This window comes from Oreochromis aureus, linkage group 22, assembly GCF_013358895.1.
Source record: "Oreochromis aureus strain Israel breed Guangdong linkage group 22, ZZ_aureus, whole genome shotgun sequence".
In the NCBI taxonomy this organism is placed as follows: Eukaryota; Metazoa; Chordata; class Actinopteri; order Cichliformes; family Cichlidae; genus Oreochromis; species Oreochromis aureus.
The window spans coordinates 37,786,647-37,805,591 of NC_052962.1; positions in this window are offsets into that span (position 1 = coordinate 37,786,647).

An 18,945-nucleotide genomic window follows, 5' to 3' on the forward strand; every position below is an offset into this window, starting at 1 on the left:
GGACTCCGCAGTACAACTACCGGGGTTCTCTGTGCACCGCGGACAGGTCACAGGAGCTTACTGGGAAAAGCAGAGGCGGTGGTGTGTGTTTCATGATCAACAACAGCTGGTGTGATTATGCGAACGTGCACCGGTCAAATCCTTCTGCTCACCGGACCTGGAGTACCTGATGGTTAAGTGCCCGCCATTCTGGCTACCGAGGGAATTTACAGCAGTGATTATTACGGCTGTTTACATTCCCCACAAGCCGACACTGACCGAGCACTCAGGGAACTGTACAGCGCGATCAGCAGTGAGGAAACCTCACACCCAGAGGCGGCGTTTATCACGACCGGGGACTTTAATAAGGGTAACCTGAAGAAAGTCTCACCAAAACTCCACCAACACATCCATTTCAACACTCGTGGAGACCGGCTTCTTGACCACTGCTACACCTCTTCCGGGATGCGTACAAAGCCCTCCCCGCGCCCCATTCGGCCAATCAGATCACCGCTCCATCCTGCTTCTACCCGCCTACAGGCAGAAGCTGAAACAGGAAGCTCCAACCCTGAGGGCGGTGCATCGTTGGTCGGACCAATCGGAGTCTACGCTGCGGGACTGTTTTGATCACGCGGACTGGGAAATGTTTCACGTGGCTGCTAAAGACATCGATGAATACACAGACTCAGTCTGTGGATTTATCAGAAAATGCGTGGAAGATGTCGTCCCATCCGGAACAGTTAAATCCTTCCCAAATCAAAACCCTGGATTAGCGGAGATGTTCGCGACGGCGCTAGCGGTGCGGAGCACCGCTTTTGCCTCCGCAACACATCGGACTACAAACACGCACATTACCAACTCCGGAAGACGATCAAAGCAGCCAAACGTGAGTACAGGGACAGGGTGGAGCAACAGTTTGACAACCCTCGGAGTATGTGGCAGGGACTAAACACGATCACAGACTTTAGAGGAAAACCAGCACACCGCAGACCACGGCCTCTCTGTGTGAGGATCTAAACGTATTTCACGCTAGATTCGACACAGCGAACACCAGGAGACCGGACAGTGTGCGCACCGCGGATGACGTCAGTGCGCACACTGTGTCTGAGGAGGATGTGCGGAGGTACTTCAGGAGAGTGAACCCACGCAAAGCTACTGGTCCGGACGGGATTCCCGGCCGCGTCCTCAAGTCATCGCGCGGCTCAGCTGGCTGGAGTGTTTACATATCTTCAACCTTTCCTCTCTCTGTCTGTAGTCCCAGCCTGCTTCAAAATGGCCACCATCGTCCCTGTACCCAAATCCTCCACCATCTCATCATTGAGCGACTGGCGACCTGTAGCCCTGACCCCCATCGTGAGCAAATGCTTCGAGAAGCTGGTCAGGGACTTCATCTGCTCCGCACTACCCGACTCACTGGACCCTCTACAGTTCGCATACCGCCACAACAGGTCCACTGATGATGCCATAGCCCTGACACTCCATGCTGCCCTGTCACACCTGGAGAAGAGAGACACGTATGTGAGAATGCTGTTTGTAGATTACAGCTCAGCATTCAACACCATCGTTCCTCGAAGCTGGACAGGAAACTGCAGGATCTAGGACTGAGCAGCTCCCTCTGCAGCTGGATCCTTAACTTCCTGTCTGACAGACGCCAAGTGGTCAGACTGGGCAGCACCACCTCATCCCCATCACACTGAACACTGGTGCTCCACAGGGGTGTGTACTGAGCCCTCTCCTGTACTCACTCTACACCCACGACTGCACGGCCACTAACAACTCCAACATCATTGTGAAGTTTGCGGACGACACTACAGTGGTGGGTCTTATCACCAACGGTGATGAGACAGCCTACAGGGAGGAGGTCAGCGCCTGACCCACTGGTGTCAAGACAACCATCTCACCCTCAACGTCGCAAAGACAAAGGAGCTGATAGTGGACTTCCGGAGGTGCAGAGGAGTACACACCCCATCACCATCAACGGCGCCGCTGTGGAGAGAGTGAGCAGCTTCCGCTTCCTTGGTGTACATCTGGCTGAGGATCTTACGTGGTCAGTACACATAAACAAGACAGTGAAGAAGGCGCAGCAGCGCCTCTTCTTTCTCAGGAGACTGAAAAGATTCGGCATGAGCCCCCGCATCCTCAGGACCTTCTATCGCTGTGCCATTGAGAGCATCCTCACTGGATGCATCACCACCTGGTATGGCAACACCACCGCTTACAACCGCAAAGCTCTCCAGAGAGTAGTGCGGTGTGCTGAACGGATAATTGAGGTGAGCTTCCTCCTCCAAGACATCTACAGGAAGCGGTGCCTGAGGAAAGCGGGAGGATCATCAAGGACTCCAGTCACCCCAGCCATAAACTCTTCAGACTACTTCCATCAGGAAGGAGGTTCTGCAGCATCCGGTCCCGTACCAGCAGACTGAGAGACAGCTTTTTCCACCAGGCCATCAGACTGCTGAACACGTCATAGACACCTCACCCTCACTACTGGAACTTCAACATTATGCACTCCATACTGTACATTAATGCCACTGTTTTGCACATACCTACCTCTGTATATTTTATATTTTATATATCTTATTTTATTGTTTACTCTATTTCATTTGTAAAACATGTATATACACACTCACACACACACACACACACACACACGTAGAAAAACATATTTAGTACACACATTCAGTAATGTATATACCTTTATATATGGTACATATATTTATTACTTTTTAGATTAACCATTTTTATATTTTGCTTGTTGCACGTTATTGTATTTTGCACAACTCTGTTGCTTGTGAAGCTTGCACACAAGAATTTCACTCGCATGTACTGTACCAGTGTAACTGCACATGTGACGTGACAATAAAGGTGATTTGATTTTTTGTCAAGTGCGCGTCTGTGTTATGTCTCCCGTTTTACTTTGACAGTCTGTATTCTGTGTTCGGTGTAGTGAGTTTTGCTTCCCCGTGTCTCATTATGTCAGATTTCTCCCAGCAGTCTCTCCTTCTGTGTCTCATTCCTACTTTATCCCTCTGTATTTTTAAGCCATGTGTCTCCTTGTGTTTGTTGCTGAATTGTCTGCATGTAATCTGCTGTTTCTCATCTTGTGTCTCATCTCATGTTTATGTCTCAGGCTCCTCGTTTCCAGTGTTCAGGTTTTTGTAACGTTTTCTTCTTTCCTCATGTTCTTTTGTTACTTTATCCCAGTTCAGGTGTTGATAGTCTAAGTCCCACCGTGTTCTCCTTTTGTTTGCATTTTGTTTTTTTCTTTACATAAACTCACTCACGTCACTGCCTGCACTTGTGTCCGTTCTCTCTTCTCTCCACACGGTTGTGACAGAATCATTCATTCATCATAGTATTGAGCAGAGACAGGGAGCTCTTGACCACCTGATGACTGACAGCCACCTCCCCCCTCTCTCCTGGCTTCCACCCCCAACAAACAGCCTGTGTTGCTGATGGTAGCTTTGAGTGTTCTGTGTGAAATCCTGAGTCAAAACCTTCATTAGTGAGTGTGAGTAAATGTGTGTGTCTGGTGTTATGAGTGCTGGCTGAGGTCATTTACAACTGTAAATATCTTGATGCATGCTCAACCATCCAGGTAAGAAAATCCCCCAAAATTCTGTTCTTCTGTTCGTAATGTTTTCAGTGAGAGAAAGTTTCATCACTTGGACGAGTAAAGAAACCTTTCTCCAACTAATAATGGCACATCCAAAGAAATGCTCAACTCTTTTGGGACAGTTGTAAATACGTGTGTAAATTAGGTAACCCTTTCTCTGACGGTATATGTTGAACACTGCAGCAGCCTCATAGCAGTGAGCCTTAACTGTTGAAACCTGTGTTCCCTTGTTTTTCCAGTAGGAGTTTAGGGAAACAAATGGACTTTTTTTACTTTTAGTTTGGCAGAGAAGATTAGGGACCTTTAGAGATCTTTTGTTTGTTATTTTGGCACAGCTCACTGCCAAAGTCAATAAATGGCTGCATTGCATTTACACTTGCTCAGAGATTTTGCTCTTTCTTGGGTGGAGTTGGAGTGTGGAGACACATTCTTGTTACACCGAGGATGTAACACACTTTTGTATAATTTAGTGAGCAGTAACAAACAATAAATGATTATTGAGGAGTGTCGTGAAATCAATCAAAACTGCAGACCAGGGAAACAAGCTACGGAGGCAGATGAGTGCAATCAAACGATGAGTTTATTAGCACAGGAGAAGACATATCAGCATATGTCCTCTGACAAAAATACATGTTGAGAACACTTTTAAAGCAGTGGGGTATCCGCCCCCCCATGGCGTCAACACAAATCAAAAATACATTATGTGCAGTCATTGTTTTGCAGACAATGGTACATCTTGTACATTTTTAATAGCTATAAACAGACATATAACTTCTCTTTTCTGCAACACCTTTCATGCAAAGTCATAACCCTTCGCCTTCAGGGTGTCTGAGGGCTGGTTATCTCCTCCAGTCATCTGTTACCAGGTCGCTAAAAGGGCAGCCAGTTACAAAGAGGTCAAAGACACTTGCCTTTTAAGGTAACTAAGATAAGATAAGATAAGATAACCTTTATTAGTCCCACACGTGGGAAATTTGTTTTGTCACAGCAGGAAGTGGACAGTGCAAAAGTTATGAAGCAAAAATTAGAATAAAATAAAATAAGAATAAATACAGTACACAACTGTACAGAATAGAATAAAATAAAATACTATATACAGTAGAATAAAATAGAATAAAATATACAATAAGATAAAAATAGAATACAAGTGCTATATACAACTGAGTAAAAAATGCAACGATGCCAGGAAGATTATTGCACTTAGTGTTATTGCACATGTGTGTGTTTGATCAGTTAAAGTCTTTGTTGTGGAGTCTTACAGCAGTGGGGAGGAAAGATTTGCGAAATCTCTCCGTCCCGCACCGTGGGTGCCGCAGTCTCCCACTGAAGGAGCTGCTCAGTGCTGTCACAGTCTCATGCATGGGGTGGGAGATGTTGTCCAACAGGGATGACAGCTTAGCCGCCATTCTCCTGTCACTCACCACCTCCACTGGGTCCAGAGGGCATCCTAGAACAGAGCTGGCCCTGCGGATCAGCCTGTTCAGTCTCTTCCTGTCCCCAGCAGAGATGCTGCCACCCCAGCAGACCACACCGTAAAAGATCGCTGAGGCCACCACAGAGTCATAGAAGGTCTTCAGGAGTGGGCCCTCCACTCCAAACGACCTGAGTCTCCGCAGCAGGTACAGCCTGCTCTGCCCTTTCCTGTAGAGGGCGTCTGAGTTATGAGTCCAGTCCAGTTTGTTGTTCAGATGAACACCAAGGTACCTGTAGCTGTCCACAGCCTTGATGTCCATACCTTGGATGTTCAGTGGTTGCAGTGGAGGATGTTTGTGCCTGCGGAAGTCTACCACCAGCTCCTTGGTTTTACTGGCATTGATCTGGAGGTAGTTCAGCTGGCACCAGTCCACAAGTCTTGAGTCAGTCCTCTGTACTCCTTGTCGTCCCCATCAGTGATCAGGCCGACTATTGCAGAGTCATCAGAGAACTTCTGCAGGAAGCACTGGGTGGAGTTGTGGGAGAAGTCTGCAGTGTAGATGGTGAAGAGGAACGGAGCCAGAACCGTTCCCTGTGGGGCCCCGTGACTGCAGGCGACCCTGTCCGACACACAGCCCTGAGTCCTCACATACTGTGGTCGGTCGGTGAGGTAGTCCAGAATCCAGGTAGTGAGGTGATGGTCCACTCCAGAGTTCTCCAGCTTGTCCTTCAGAACCGAGGGAAGAATGGTGTTGAAGGCACTGGAGAAATCAAAGAACATGATTCTCACAGTGCTCCCAGCGGTCTCCAGGTGAGTGAGGGAACGATGTAGGAGGTGAATGATGGCATCATCCGCTCCAATGCCAGGCTGGTAGGCAAACTGAAGTGGGTCCAGTGATGAGCTCACAAGGCGCCGAAGCTGAGCCAGGACCAACCGCTCCAGGGTCTTCATCAGGTGCGATGTCAGAGCCACCGGCCTGTAGCTGTTGAGGTCCTTGGGGCGTGAAGTCTTTGGCACTGGAACAACACAGGAGGTTTTCCAGAGCTGTGGGACTCTTCCCAGCCTCAGGCTCAGGTTGAAGAGGTGCTCCATCACCCCACACAGTTGGTCCGCGCGAGGACCTGGCGACCCTCGAGCTGATGCCATCTGGACCCGCTGCCTTCTTGGCTTTAATCCTCCTCAGTTCCCCTCCTAACCTGGGTGGTTGAGAGAGACAGGCTGGAGCCTTGCGTTGAGTGTGTATTGGATGCTGTTGTTGGGGTTGGGAGGAGTGAGCAGGGTGAATAGAGGAGGTGTGAAGTGTCTGAGGTGGAACAGCAGCAGTGGGGGTGGGTGAGTCTGCAGCCGATGTTGGAGACTGCCTCATGGCTGAATCAAATCTGTTGAAGAACTGATTCAGTTCATTTGCCCACCTCACATCCCTCCCAGGCAGAGAGTTCTGATGTTTGTGGCCTGAGATGGTTCTGAGGCCTCTCCAGACTTCACCAACGTTATTTTGCTGAAGCTGGTTCTCCATCTTTTGCCTGTAGCTATCCTTCCCATTCCTTATCAGTCCCTCAACTCTCTCTGCACCCTTTTCAACTCCTCTTTGTCTTTGGATTTGAAGGCCTCCTCTTCTGCTTGAGGACAGCTTTAATTTCTGGGGTAATCCAGGGTTTGTTGTTGGAGAAACACCGTACAGTCCTGGTAGGTGCGGTGTTATCCACACAGAAATTAATATAGTCAGTAATGCATGTAGTAAGGCTGTCGATGTCCTCTCCGTGGTCGTCACAGATCACCTCCACACAGTGGACTCAAAACAATCCTTAAGAGCCTCCTCGCTCTCCTCCGACCATCTCTGCACTGTGCGGGTGGCTGGTGGCTCCCTGCGCACTAAGGGCTCATACACAGGGACAAGGTGCACCAGGTTATGATCAGATCTGCCCAGGGGAGGGAGAGGTGATGAACTGTATGCCTCTTCTGCATTGGCATACAGTAGGTCCAGTGTTTTATTGTCTCTGGTTGGGCAGGTCACATACTGGGTGAAGGTGGGCAGTGTGGAGTCCAGTGAGGCATGATTGAAGTCCCCTGATATTATGAGGAGGGCTCTCGGAGATTGTGTTTGCAGTCTGCTGACCACTGAGTGGAGAGAGTCACAGGCTGCATCCGCGTTGGCCGAGGGGGGGACATACACTGTTATCGCGATAACATGCGAGAATTCCCGGGGCAGGTAGTATGGACGCATGCTAACGGCTAACAGCTCAATGTCTCTGCTGCAGAGTTGTTCTTTTACAGTGATGTGTCCGGGGTTACACCATCTGTCATTCACAAACACTGTCAGTCCCCCTCCTTTCCTCTTACCGCTGTCTCTCGTCCTGTCCGCTCGCAGCAGCTGGAATCCCGGTAGTGTCACGCTCGTGTCCGGAGTTAGCGGTGTTAGCCACGACTCCGTTAGCATCATGATGCTACATTGCCGGTACTCCCTCTTCGACCAGGTTAGCGACGTGAGCTCATCCATCTTATTGGGCAAAGATCGTACATTTCCAATAATTACAGAAGGAAGAGATGGTCGATAACGTCTCCTTCTCGGGCGACGGCGCTTCTTCCCAGCACGACACCCCCGTCTTTTCCTCCTCAGCTCGCTGGGAATGTCGGGTCTGTCCGCCGGCAGTACCGCTGTAGGACGCAGCGCTAACAGCTGATCCTTACTGTAAACAAAGGATCCCTGCTCTGGGTCCCCAGACACGGGTGAAAAAAGTAGAAAAAAACTAAGAAAAACGACCAGAACTAGCACAAAACGGTAGAACATGGTTGCAGAGTCTAATTACTAATACGTTAGTTATAAAAAATTACGAGAAGAAAAGATAAGAAAGAAAGAAACTCAGAATGAGCAGAGCTGCTGTAACAGGCTGCCGCACACGGGGGGCGCCGGAAGTAGTAATGTGTAACTTCAAGCTACAGGGTCTCTAAGAGCTAAAAATGGACACTCGTCATTAATCACTAAGTAGACTAAATGGCAGCAAGTTTCAAGAAGGAGCAGAAGACACTTGGGCCTTCGCTCAGACCTGTCCCTAGATTTATGTGTATTGTAAGCATGCATGCAGTCAACCTTCTATGTTCTCATCTTCCCTCAACATGTATCACCTGGACACTCTCACCAGTGAAGCTTAAAACCCTTTCGGACGGAACATCAACTCTAAACAAGCACAGTTATGCATTGTGTATAAAATGATCATAAATAAATCTGTGAATAGAAAGGTTAATGTGATGACAAACATATTCAATGCAATAAGAACCCTGTAAACAATATTACTGTTAAAATAATACTGTAAAACACGTTATCAATGCATTCATAATAATGCAGATTATATAGTAGGAATAAAAGAATTTCTGAATCACCACATTCCCTCTTTTGACATTCCAACCAGGAATGTCACCACACCTGCTGTTGTATCACTCCCTGCTCGGCTCTATGGGTTCTAAGTTCATCTGGTAGATGCCCTCAACCCAGCCAGGGTTCGCAACCCTCGCCATTACTTTTACCAACAATCCTCTGACACAAGGAATGATACAACAACCAGCGATAACCAACATTCCCAAAAATACAGCCAATGAGCATCTCACTGACATAGCCACACCTTTCCATTGTCCAAACACAGATGTCATCCAGGACGCCAGCAGATTTTCGATACCTGAGTGCTCATGCATGGTTTCAGACAAAGTTTTCAAGCCCTCCAGAGCTCGGGTTACTGAGCCATCTGGGGCAGTATTATTAGGGATAAAAGTGCAGCACACGCCTCCCTTCTCATGTTAAGGGCCATTCGATTTCCCATCAGCAAACTCGGACCCAATTGTTCTGCGAACCCCATCATGGCATCCCTGGTTAGGTTAGAGAGTCTCAGCAGATTGCAATGAACATAGTTAATGCGATCAACATTCTTATTAGGTGTCACCCAAAGAAATATACTTTCAAATCCTACCACTATCGGATTTACCAGCTTGTACTCATCTGGAACTCTCCTGGGCACTCCAATAGAGTCTATCCAGGTCGGAGAGTTTAACCCAGGGTCATATGCATGTGTACCCTGGGTCCCTCTTTTGGCCAAAATGTATCTCTTACGTATGGCAGCTAAAGTTCGCGTGTTATGTTGCGGAATAGCCTTTACCTGGTTTCCAATAAGCATGAGTGGAGCTCCCAGTCGCTCTGTAGACAAACGTGGCCTGGCTGAAGCACAGGCAACACAGTCAGATACATGTTGTTCTCTAGCCTTTTGAGCCACCCAATCAAGCCAGAGGTTACTGTCCTTGAAACCGGTGGCACGCTCAATCAAATCCTTAGGCTTCAGTCTAGAGTAATCTGTTGTCAGAAGTAATCTCTCTTTTGGTTCCTGTTCCTTTTGAGCTACTGTTCCCGAAGTTACCATCTGATCAGTCAGAATGGTGATTAAGCTTTCTGCGAGGGGCTTAGACTTTGCATCAACTAAATTTACCCTAAGCATATCATGGGGTCATTGCAGACCCATACATCATACGCTCTCCACCTACTACTGGCTCCTGTACACTTAATAACGTCACACAAATCAAATGTGAATGAGCTGGTAGACCCTTTAACATAATTTAACTCTATGCCATTATTCATGCTGAGACACTCATCACCTTTACCTGACACCTCGCGCTTTTGTGTTTTTACCGATCCCGTTTTAGCAACTACAGTCTCAGGAAGCGCTGGGCTGGACTGACCTCTGTGTTCAGACAAGTGACCCCGAGTGCCCTGCAAAATATAGACAATAAACAACACAGCCATAGTCAACATCATTGCATACAATAAACATGTAGTTGTAAGGAACATTTTAATAAGTTTCTTCTCATTACGGGTCTCTGATTCGTGTGTTTGCATCATATTATATAAACTTTGGATTCTGGAATGAAACTTCCCTCCTTTTTTGGAGTTCTCAACTCGTCCCCGCTCCTTTCTGTTGGCGTGGCGACCTTCTCAGCTGCTGCTCTTCTTTCTTCGGCCTTCCGGGTAGACTACCGGATGGCCCGTTGCACAGGTGAGAGGATTTATTTTGCCTCTGTTTGTTGACACCCGTGTTAGTAAAGGACAGGTTTTCCTCGACCAAGCTCTCATGTGCTGGAGCACACTGCGACCAATGATACCAAGTATCACCTTTCCCTTTTAGTTGAACTGCTGTAGTTGTTCTGGCAATGACCTCGTAAGGACCCGTCCAGCGTGGCTCCTCTCCAAAGACCACCCTCTTTTCGGGCTCCTTTGCTCTGCCACACCTCTTTTTCCCGGGAAGACGCCTCCTGTTGGGCCTGTCCGGCCTCCTTCCACATATTGATGCCTGCCTCCTCTTCAGCAGTTACCTGCACCATTTGTTGTCGTCCTTTGTAGCCTGCTGCTTCCTTCGCGGCTTCCTCCGCTCTCTAACTTCCTCCTGTAACCATGGTTTTTGCCTGAGAGTGTCCCTCAATTCTCCCTGCTTCTTTTACCTCAATTCAGTTCCTTATTTGCAAACTATAGCATAGCCACTTTGGCAACAGTGGGAAGGAAAAACTCCCTTTTAACAGGAAGAAACCTCCGCCAGAACCCCGCTCAGGTCCGGGCAGCCATCTGCTGCGACCGCTTGGCGTGAGCTAACAGAGACTTTGAAGAGAGAGACCTAATATTTAATAATCCACATTTCACTGTTTTATTCTTCGGTTAAGATGTGGATTCTGTATTGTTCTTGCTTTGTTATTATTTATGTTTAAGTTGTTTATTGCTAGTTTTTGGTTTGTTGCTGTCTGTTTGGAAGCTGACATAGTCTCTATGGATAAGGGTCTTTGGCTCCTTTCTCTGGTTGGTTCCGTTCGGTCTGGGGCTTCCAGGATTCTCGCCACCCCCCTGTGGTCGCTGTGGTCCTGAAATCTTCTCCTGTAAAGGATAGAAAACAAACAGCCTCTCTCTGCTACACCTCACTAATCTACTGTGTTCATCTAAGGTTCCTTTAATCATTCAAAGTTGTTTCACCATATCATGTTCTGGGCTCTGTCCTTTATATTAACTTTACTTAATCTCCATGCCCTTCATGTGTGTGAGCAACACTTTTAGTTTTATTAAACACGCCCAGGGTAAGATATAAACCATCACCTTCTGAGCATAAAAACAGATCAAAAAGAACCACAAAACAATTTCTGCCTCAATTTTACCATATCTAAATTATCAAAAACCCCAAACGTCATCAAGTAATCCTAAAACCCATTTCAAATTAAACCTTAAATCCTGTAACTCCCCCTTTTTTGTGACACATCCCATGTGTTACAAACAAACTCAAAATCCTTCACTCGAGCTTAGGAAATTAAAAGAAAAAGGTTAGTCATATCATATTAGGTATACATGCTCCGGCCCTTCAAACCTGTGTTTAAGGAATGAAGTCAAATTAATCATTATGTCAAATCTTTTCTTGGCTCCATCCACAGCCTGCATCCTTGGAACTTCCTAGAAACAAAAACCTGTATGTTAACCAGAACTTCACATTTCATACTCAGTTTTTCCCCACTTATGATCCAACCTGCGTTATAAAAAGAAAACTTAAAACAGAACAGTTATCAGTCATGTGTCCAACCTTAGTCCAGTCTTTATCTCAGTGTCCAGTCGGTCCAACCTATGGTCTGCCTGGTCCGTCCAGTCACCATCCATTTACACACATTCACTCACATGCATTAACATCAGGTCTTGCAAATAGTGGAGAATTGCGCACAAATAATCAGATTCTCCACTCTCAGCAAAATCAATTCATTCATTTTCTTTTAAGTTTTTCTCGGAAACTAGTTCTTTATGCTTTTGGACTGGATTGGCTCGCTGCAATCCTTTTAGACAGGGACTCACAATCTGATCAGATCCCCACAGGTAGCCTCTTTCCTCTGCCCATTGTAATCTGGAAAAGGTCACCTTTATGTTTGTTCTCCCGAGACTTTTTGTCAGCGCTGTTATTCATTTTTTTTGCAGGCCTGCTTAGAACAAAATGAGAAAAAGAGAGCTGATTATTAGCTCATCCAAACACAAAACAAAATCACCTGACAGGTTTTTCTAAGTGCCCTGTTACAAAAATAATGGGCCCCCTAAGACATGTGCATGTTTGATAAAACTCCCTTTTATTAAAATAACAAGAACATCCAAACCAAACTGACCAAATCAACCCATCTCTACAACCACAAGCTCAAAAATCTTAAGCACCAAACATTTTCTTATTACTCTATCCATATGCTGTTGGGATTAGAACTTCAGGGTCACAAAAGCTTTGCCCTACTTTTGGCTTAATTAATACTTACATTGTCTGAAGTCAAACTTAAATCACTCTCTCTGTTCATTTTCCCCTCATCATATTTCAGTTGCCTCAGGTTCTTCAGCATCCTGACAGTCTGTCAACTGACATAATTTTCACCTACTCAACACACAGAACGTCTTGTCAAAAACCACATAACTTGCACACCCTCATCTTTTAAATTCTCCATTTTCTTTTCTAAAAAACTACTACACACTAAATGAATTGGACAAGATGATAAACAGACTCCTATGCTCAACCTGCTATCTGATCTTCATGAACTCTTTTGTATTCTAAGGTTAATACATTTTCTATTTGTGTGTGTGATTGTGTATATGTTTTTTGTTGTGGTTTTTTTCAAACTCCTTCACAGTTTTCCACTTAAACAATCAGTTTTCTTTTCCCAAATCTTCTAACCCCAATTTTGATTTCCCACCTTAAATAACAGCATTCCTTGTCCTCCGCCAGAATTGAATGACATTTCCCTTCCCACGGCCCAGCGGCTTCACCCTTGAAGTCCCGTCTCCACCAGTGAGTCCGAGCTCACTCAGGCCGTAGCAATCATGACTGTGCCTGCCTTAGGTTGTCCCGTGGTTTTTCCAAGTGGGATCTTACCCGTCATGGGCTACCAGCCTTCCATACTCGCCTGTTACGGGGGCCAATTGGCCAGGGGTGGCATGAAGGGAGGGGACACACTGGCTCTGGACATTAAAGGAGTGTAAGCTGCTTTCTTCCTTGCATGGGTATATTAAACTATCCCACTTCCGATTGTTTCCCACCATAATTTCACCTGTAGCAATTTGTGTACGTGCGTTTTCTATTCATTAATGTAATTGTTAGTTCATGTATTTATGTTCTTGGCCTTTCTCTTTTCTAAAACATATAATTAATATAATTTTATTACTTTTTCTCAAGACTTTTATTCTCTAATTCCTTTGTTTTCATGTTGCAACGTCTCCCCATCTCACAAGCTATATCCAACTTCCTGTTTCAAACACACTCTCCAGCTTGGCTATACACACATACTTCTCTCAGACTTCCTCTTTCTCCCACACTCTGCTATGTACCTACGCAGTGTTATTATTACTTTTTATTATTTTGTACAACTCACACAGAATCATTCAAATCCAGTACAACATTTATACACTAAGAATCACTCCATACACGCTTTCCTAAGAGTCTTAGAGAGAGTTTTATCAAGCGCGCAGAGCTCTATCAAACATGCTTGTTTAGAATCAGGAAGGGGAAATAGACAACACTCAGTAACTGCGTCTGTCCTCTTAAAAGAGAAGAGAAATAAACACATATGGGACAATTCTCCCTATATTAGACAAAATGTGACCTTTAATGTCCGTTTCTAAGTCATGTTCTTCTCTACACACGACTCTTGGCCTCCAGGGCATAAAACTTTGAACATAATATTTTACTTTACCAGAACTAGTGCTTTACCAGAACCTCATACGTGCAATAAGACTGCTATATGTGCACTTCTTTCTTTGACAAAATTGTATTTTGTATTTTCTTACTCAGCTGCACGTAGTATTGGTATTCTATTTTGTTCTATTGTATATATTATTCTATTCTACTTTATTTTATTGCATTCCAGTGTTTTCTAATTTCTGCTGCATAACTTTACACTTTTGCTGTAACCAAAACAAATTTCAAAGGTCATCTTTATCTTTAACTAGCTCTAATCTAAATCCTGTCTCATCCACTCCTGAAATTCTAGTTCAATGAACCCATGTGTTGCAGTTTAAAATTAAAAGAGGAAGTAACTCACACTTAAGAACTTTGTGTGTGTGTTAATGTCTGTGTCCCTTTAAATAAAAAACGTGAACATATATGGTGAGTTTTCCTCAATTTACACAAAATATGACATTAAATATCCTTTTCTAATTCCTGTTCTTCTTTACACACCCTGAATGACCTCCAGGTCATAACCTTTGGACTTATGACTCTGATATAACTCCACACAGCGCACCAAGCACAGAGAAAATTCAACCTCAGTGCTTCAGAATTCTCCTCAAAATTCAGAAACTGTTTCTGTCATTTATCTGCCCAAGAACTTCATCATATGGACCTCGCCGGGTCCAGTAATCTTCCGCACATGTACATCACTGCAGCCAGTGCTAATTTGAAAACAGTTTCTTGTCTTAGTTTACCCAGCACGCACTTATCAGATGGACCGCAGCCGATCCATATCAACATAATTGTGAGTCCACATGTACAACTTATTCTTCACTTGTGGCACAACACCTCTAATAATATCATCGGAATTACTTCAACATGGTAAACATTGATTTTCCTTTTAAAATCAACTTACCCTTAAAACTCAAGATCACAGCTGACTCGATTCTCTGAAATCCTGAGTCAGTTAAACACCTTGTTCAACTCACGGTGTTCTTTTCTCGGACCCCTTCGTCCGAGCTCACTCTTTTTACCCCGACATCTCCCCCAAATTGTTACGAGATCTTCATAGACCCAAAAGTAAGCATATTATTTCCCTAGTCAAAAGTGAAGCTGTTCCTCACACAGTAATTCTTCATCCAACAGCCTTTGTGTTTTGAAACTAAAAAGAGGAAGGAACAGCGCCCAATTTAAACTGCGCATGTTGTCACTGAACAACACACACACACACAGACACAGACCCAGGGCAATTCTTCCTGGATCATTTACCAACACTCAAACCAACACAGTCCGCATTGATTATTCTTCTGGACCTCAGCAGATCCACCAAAATTCATATAAATATATCAGCCATTAACCGATTTATTTCTTTTCCTCAGACCACGCCGGATCTGTTAATATCAACAACGCTGCACACTCAGAATTGTGCAGCTGATTCTTCCCGTCAGACCGCGCCGGATCTGTTACTTCAGCACAATAAACACTGATTTTCCTTCAAAATCAGTTTACCAAGAGCCACAAAACCCATTTCTGTCTCGATTTTCTGAACTTCTGTGTCACTTAAACATCCTGACAACACCAGGTGTTTTCTGTCGGACTTCCTCGTCCGAACTTAATCCTTTTACTTACAAATGAGCGTCTCCCAAAATGATCCTCTTGATCATTAGCTATTCACCGAGCCCACCACTCTCGGCAACACCACCTGACATATGCCCACGCTGGAGCTCCTCTTTGAAATCTCAAAGAGGTACAGGATTCTCCAATCCCGTGAGTTTGACACTTATTAAACCATAAACTGACCAATAACTCTTATATTCTTCTATTCTTAAACATGCATTGGTCTCTTTTTCTTTTTTTACCATGAAATACCATATAACCTTTTAACTCAGTACTGTCTGTTTCTCAAAGTTTCATTATCCTTGCTTCAAAGCTTCTCATTACTTCCAAGTTACTCATTCATTACTTCGACGTTTTACTTTATTCTCAAGAATTCAGTTTTGCCACTACTGTGCCAATAGTTAAGATCATCTACTCAGCGAACAGATAATTTAGAATTCAGCCAATTTGCACAAATTTGCTTATTGAACAGGTTTGTGTGTACCTCTTGATCCTTTTAGACCGGTCTTCTGTTCACCTCATATCAGATCCAACCTTCGGCCACATTTGTTCTCTCTAAAAACTTCACGGTAGTGAAGTTTTATCATGGTGAGCACCTGTTCTAATGTTTCTGGTTTCTCTTCCTGTTGTTGGGGAGGTGAATTTACCTGTTGAGCTTGAGCTTGAGACTCATCCTCTTTCATCCAAGCTGAGATCCCTTCACACATTATGATCCATCTGCAAAGCTTTGCATGGTTTTCTTTTACAAGTTTTATTTCTGCTCTGGTATGTCTGTTTATTGCATGAGTTAATGTTTCCTGCTGCAATTGTTGTAATCATTTTCACACTTTTCCCTTTCTTGTTCAAAAATTATATGAAGACGTTTTCTGTCTTGTAAAGTTTTTTTTTTTTTCTTTTGCTGAGCAGCACATAACTTCTCAACATTTTCCTTACTAGCTTAAATTCTTTGTCTGCTACTTTAATTGTTTTTGTACAAGTCATGTGAATAGCTTTGTTTAACTCTTCAAGCTGATCATTAAGTGGCTTGTATACTTTTCGTTCACTAGATGTCCCACAGGATGGCTGCTGTATGTCTCCGCCCTCACAAGGTCTTTGGCGTGACTTCCTATTTTTTATCAGAAGCCCTGATGGCCAGAGAACAGACACTTACTTTTTTGTACCTGCTTAGTATAACACACTGACCAACACGGGGCCAGACAGCGCAGCTTTTATTTCACAAACTTATTAAAACAGACACCATTTTCAGCACTTCAAAATCAACGCACCAACCCAGCTGCAAGTCTTATTTTAAAAAAAAACAAACACACTTGCTCACAGCACTTCTCTGTACCAAATATTTTTAGTTTGTGCAGCTTACAGTCAGGGCCTCAGTGAAAAAGAGGAAGTGCAGTCCGACTCAGATACTGCGCAGTTCTATATTTCAGGAGTTTTGGGGGGTTTTTTTAAAACATGCCCAATGTCAAGAAACAATCCTCTGCTCTTTCTGCTTAAAGTCAAAATCACACTGTTCAGCTAAATGAGATATTTTAAATCAGTGCTTACTCTTACAGAGGCCTATAGTGCGTATTTTCCTACTTGTAATAGAGGATGCATTTCATATAAACAAAATCCCCTGCACATGAATACTCAATTTGACACGATCCAGAAATGAGCATGCCTTTTTGTCTACCTCTCATTTAATCGATGTGTGTCCTTTGTTAAAGTTAAAAAGGGAAGAGACCGCACCCAAATTTTAACTGCGCACTTTTCACCAGACACAAAAGAAAGGAAAAAAAGAGACTTTTTAAAGCCTCTCACACACCCAGCCTGCAGCCGGCTGGCACTTTTAAATCATTTTAGACAGTTTCTTACGTCACAGCTTCAGTTCAGTTTACCCCGGATATGCATAGTGCCGCTCGTCTTTGAAAGACGTCACAGGTCCGCGGATTCTCGAGGAATATCCACAAAAAACACAGCTTTTCACGGACCACGGCAGGTCCACAAATGCACAGATATTGCTTTTAATCGTCTCTCATAGCTCACAGTATTTATTCTCAGAGTTTCACTTTTAATTTCACTTTTACTGGTCAGCTCGGTTTGCTACACCTCAGGCTCACGGCTGGCCTGAGTTTCTCTTAGCTCATATATTAACGCCTCGGACCTTCGTGTCCGGTATTTATTCTCTTAAAACATGTCACACTTCCTCGGACCTTCTGTCCGGCATTTACTCTTAACACATGTCACTATTCCTCGGACCTTCTGTCCGGCATTTACTCTTAACACATGTGTCACAGTGTCTCTCAAGATGATCCTCTGATAACCAGGGCTATATCTGAGGCCACAAAATCTCAGCGGGGCCCTCCCCTAGTTTAATCCTAGGAAACGTCTTTCCCAGGGGTGGAGTTCTCCAACTCCGTGACTTTTAGACACTTTTAATCTCTTTATTCCTTAATCAAAACTCAGTCTCTAGTTACTTTTAGCTCAGTACTGCTTCTTCCGAGCCGACCTTAAAGCATAACGCTACTTTAAAGTTTCACTTTCACTCTAAACAACACTCAAAACAGAGATCAACTGGTAACTTCTTGACCACATATTTTAGAATTATACTCCAATACAGCACAATTTCAGCTTAAGAGGTTTGTGCCTTACCTTTGTAGTTTTTTGTGGGGCCCCAGTGGTCAAGGAATTACCGTGACGTCTGCCGTCTGATCACCGATCTGGTCCTGACCTCCGCCGAGAACAACAGCTCTAATTCTTCCTAGTGGTCTGCAATTTTGCCCGCATTCTCCACCATTCTGTCGTGAAATCAATCAAAACTGCAGACCAGGGAAACAAGCTACGGAGGCAGATGAGTGCAATCAAACGATGAGTTTATTAGCACAGGAGAAGACATATCAGCATATGTCCTCTGACAAAAATACATGTTGAGAACACTTTTAAAGCATTGGGGTATCCGCCCCCCCATGGCGTCAACACAAATCAAAAATACATTATGTGCAGTCATTGTTTTGCAGACAATGGTACATCTTGTACATTTTTAATAGCTATAAACAGACATATAACTTCTCTTTTCTGCAACACCTTTCATTCAAAGTCATAACCCTTCGCCTTCAGGGTGTCTGAGGGCTGGTTATCTCCTCCAGTCATCTGTTACCAGGTCGCTAAAAGGGCAGCCAGTTACAAAGAGGTCAAAGACACTTGCCTTTTAAGGTAACTAACTTCAAGCTACAGGGTCTCTAAGAGCTAAAAATGGACACTCGTCATTAATCACTAAGTAGACTAAATGGCAGCAAGTTTCAAGAAGGAGCAGAAGACACTTGGGCCTTCGCTCAGACCTGTCCCTAGATTTATGTGTATTGTAAGCATGCATGCAGTCAGCCTTCTATGTTCTCATCTTCCCTCAACATGTATCACCTGGACACTCTCACCAGTGAAGCTTAAAACCCTTTCGGACGGAACATCAACTCTAAACAAGCACAGTTATGCATTGTGTATAAAATGATCATAAATAAATCTGTGAATAGAAAGGTTAATGTGATGACAAACATATTCAATGCAATAAGAACCCTGTAAACAATATTACTGTTAAAATAATACTGTAAAACACGTTATCAATGCATTCATAATAATGCAGATTATATAGT